Consider the following 4,631-nt stretch of genomic DNA (forward strand, 5'->3'; position numbering starts at 1 on the left):
TACAGAAAAGTAAACAGAGTGCTCAAAAGAAATTCGTTTCCAGTACCAAAAATTAAGTACTAGATTGGAAAATTGGAATTGCAAAATACGCCACGAAACTCCACTGATTGAAACAATTTTTGCTGATCCCACTCCAGGAAAGAGAAAATGAAATTTCGGCAATTGCGATTCCGGAGAGGACTTTTTAATAGAGAGCTATGCTTTTAGGTGTCAAAACATTATCCATGAACATTTAAATAGATGTTGTGCGTACAGCGATTATATACATCGACGACTGGAAATATTGTCTGGAAGCCGTCCGGAAATACTTTGATTGAATAAGTGATGCACATTTGACACTTAAAGTGCCACAACAGTGTATCTACACTTATTCAGTTTATTTCTTGGTAAAAGAGAGTATATATTCAAAATACGAATGTAAAAAATCCGATTGAAAATTTTCAGTAATAACTGCGTGGGACCCTACCTAATATCGCGTTTGCACCTGTTTACGATCATAACCGAAGGCAACCGCCGACCACTTCCGGTATTAAGTGAAAACAAAGCGTGACGTCATATTATGAACACTTGTTGTAAACAAAGGCTCAGTTGGTATCGTCACCCAAATTAATCCGTACCAGTTTGAACCCTATATTTCCATTACCGAACAATCCGAAGTTGCAGATGAAGATGACGAAGAAGAAAGACAAGATAGATTGACGGACAATTCATGGTAATTGTTTTCTGAATATGTCTACGGCCTAAGTTACGATAAATATATGTATCCGACGATATTGACAGTCTCCTGTTCCTTTACAAATTTGGATTTTTTCTCTCCTGTAATAAAGGCTGCACAAGTGTATAGCATTTCATGGGTAGAGACGTATCTATACGTTGATAAGCAAAAGGTACATCGGATCACAGTTGTATGCTTTGAAAACCTGTGAACAAGTTGATATGATTACTATTGAAATAGGCAGGATATTACCCTCATGACATTAAAATTGAATTCATATTCTGTACGCTGTATTATAAGTTAAACTTTCGAATTTCTCATACGTATGCTAATAGTTGATTTAATAAACTATGAAATAAACCTTTTTTGTCTGTGGTAAGCATCTTCTTGCAACTTCTATTTTCTTTCATATCTAATTTAATTTTACAGTGTTGTACTAAACGTTTTATCTGTTCCTGACTTTAGTCAGTTTGTATCATTGTACTGTTCTATTGATGTGTTCATAAATATGAGATTAAATTTGACAAGCACAGCATAATGCATTAAAGAAGAAAACTCTATTTCATTTGTAAATGTGGACATTGTTTGGTAATGCCTACAGCAAGGGAATGTGTATGTTGTTGTGACATAGAGAAGGTTACAAATATCCGCAATGAATACCAGGGGATAGAGTGTAAGCACACCATCCAGGGTTTAATGCAGTTTGTCTCGACATCCATGTTTTAAAAGTTGCATACTACCAGTATAGACAACAATTTGGAGAACATCCAGAACAAAGAAATGAGTAAGTAAATTATCGGAGTAATTTTTCATGTTCTTTTGTTTACATAAATTTTGCTTTCATGATCTATGCATGACAGCAAAGTATTGGGATTATTAATACAGCAAATAAATAAACCACTTTTTCAAGTCATGTTATGACATCTTCTTGGATTGAACCCATGTTATGGAGGCCTACACTAACTAACCTTTATACCAGTGATTTTGATGAATCATGCCAAAAAACAACACATATACATATACAAATATGGTTTTATTTAATTTTATGTGTCGCAAAATAAGATGGTCATATATATATATATATATATATATATATATATATATATATATATATATATATATATATATGCACAATTTATACTGGGTTCATTTAACTTTATTGATATACAAAATAATGATAAATTGCACTGGGTAACTACTAGTACTATCTACTAAAACGTTTGATTTCCAAATTTGATCTAATGCATAAAGCATATTTTATTTCAACTCAATTTTCAAATTATTATTTCAGAAGACATCGGTATACAGCATATAGACAAATTGCTCTGTGGTGTTGGCACTTCTTTGGCAAAGAAGTGAGGGTCATCATTCTATCATGTGTTCTTCAGAGAATCCGTACTGCCTTTCCTGATCAAAACCTGAACTACACTGGCTTTCATGAGGTTGACAGCAATTAAACCTGTCTGAAGATTTTGAGTAACAATATCCTTGTCAGGCCTCTCATACAGACTACATAATGGTGGTGATACATCTACCATAAGTTTTAATCCTTCATCATTCATGTGAGACACCTGTCCAATTGTGAATGTTGTTTTCATCAGACATTTCACATAATCTGCAAATAAAATTTAATATGCATTGTATTGTACAAGCCAAAAACTGCAACCTTTTGCTGAAGTTAATACATGAATTAAAAGTATTTGTGTTTACAATTGTTTGTATATATTTACTATTTTACCAGTTAAAATTCATGGCCTTTGAAATTAAAGGAGTGTCAACTTTAACAAATATTTTGCTTTTACTATTTGAATTTAATAATTTAAAAAAATAATATAGGTACATACACTTGGTACAACAGTATTTATATTTCTATGTGATATATACCTTTATGTTCATTAATTACTAATGTATATTCTTGCCATATGTTGAGTCGACAAGGATTTTCCTGACAGTGTATTCTCCTTTCTTGTACTTTGGATACAGTATTTTATATCTGGCTCTCACATCCTTAGTGCATACTTTCTCTTTGGCTGTTTTCATTAAAATGCAATGCAGCTAGCTAAAGCTTATTTCAAACTAGATAAAGATGCAAAATACAGTATATCATTCTATCAGAATACAGATAATGTATTTTTTTTATAGATACTTTATTTGCAAACATTCCCAAACACTAAAAACTGTTATACAAGTTTACATTGTAGGATATGAAAAGATCAGATCTTGATATCTATGATTTAATTTGAATATGAATATACTGGACTACAAATAAAACACTGAAAAACCTGAATCAGAACTTTGTGTCTGCAATAATTTAAGCTTTACCTTCAAAGCATTCCATAATAGGAGAAACCAGTTATCTTTGGTGCAAAATAATTGATCACAGAGTTTTATCCCTGAAGCTTGTTGTCCAGGTGACAGCATTGGTACATATTTTTTCATTTGTCTGCTGTCACAGTCTCTTCAAGCTTGTCAAATACTTTTGATCCTATAAGTTATAAAATATATTCACCAAAGCTTGGTTTTATGCTATCTTGCATGAACATTAAAGTATCCACTAACATAAATGTATCTAAATTCAATAAATTACTAGACCAATACAGTTAAATCAAAGTCACATACCTATATGACATGTGCTCTATAAGATGCTTTTGCATACCAAATATCATTGATCAATAAGAAATAATTGAAAAACTTGATGGACTTACGTGATTGTTGCCAAGATACGACTGAAAAATTGTTGAACATAACACCACTGAAAAAAATCATAACAATATTGTAAAATTTCTGCTACATTTTTTGCTATTCAGATTTGTATTCATTGCGAATGGGAATAAACCTCATCACGTTTGTAAATATATATATATGTAATCTGATTCACACATTTGTCCGACAATGAAAAATATATGAAGGCCTTCTAAATCTACCAGCAGAAAGATTTTTCACATGGTCAAACAAAGTTGAAGGCAACATGAAAATTGTGACTATTTATCCACTGTTTACATCTCAGTTCTTGATTGATTAGATATTTAATGCATTTGTTTTGAAAACTATGAAAAAAAAAAACGTTCTATAGGGTAGAAATGGAAATGCTGCAGTAACTGATATGTTGAATATCATATATATAATATGGTACATGTCATTAAAACCTCACCCTTGCAACTTCTGTCTTTGAATAGCCCCTTCTTACTTTCTTTGGTGGTGACACTTAACAAGTTATTAACTCTGATGGTGACAACTTTTCAAGCCTACACAGTTGATGCTTTGGTGTTGAAGTTTCTGATACTTTTGCAGGTACCTGGGCTTGGTTGTCAGTTTCCTTCACTCAATGGAATGACGGAGCAGCAGCATCATTGAGTTTGACTTTTTTTTTGGTGCCCTACCCATATGCTCAACATCAAATTTATGCCTAAATGGGAAGCATTATGGTGTGAACTGAAAGGAGTAGAGCCTAGAGGGCAGAAAACTCAGTTGGACCATCCCAGTTTGCTCTTTTGATTGTTACAAAATCTGTCCATCTGCGACGAAGTGCTTGGTCTTTCGGAAAGGAATGCATGGAAAACTCATCAGCATTTGAATTCCAATAATTTGCTGTAACACACCTGACCCCACTGCCCTTGCTTGTAGCTCCACAATCTCCTCTTGGCATGACTGTGATGATAAAACTTTTCAAACTAGATAATATGGAACGGAACAAGTGCTTTGTTTATGTTTCGATAGAAACGAAAGTAATGTGTGTGTTCAAAAAATGACGTCAGGCGATCTACACACTCCAGAAATTACCGAGCGATAACATTGGTCCGATGTGTATTATTTTCGAAAACACACCTGAGCGTATTTCTCAGTTATTATAGCGAATTTTTTCATCGGTTGTTTTATACCGCTTTCAGACTTGATTTTCGATTCAAATAATATTGAA

The 4,631-nt window shown here is 33.0% G+C and overlaps 1 pseudogene; it reads left to right on the forward strand.

Moving 5' to 3' along the window:
- Positions 1-566: 566 nt before the first annotated feature.
- LOC149800443 (uncharacterized) lies at positions 567-2,362 on the forward strand (annotated as a pseudogene).
- The last annotated feature ends 2,269 nt before the right edge of the window (positions 2,363-4,631 follow it).

Source organism: Sinohyriopsis cumingii, chromosome 5 (assembly GCF_028554795.1).
Source record: "Sinohyriopsis cumingii isolate HCF-2022 chromosome 5, ASM2855479v2, whole genome shotgun sequence".
NCBI lineage: Eukaryota > Metazoa > Mollusca > Bivalvia > Unionida > Unionidae > Sinohyriopsis > Sinohyriopsis cumingii.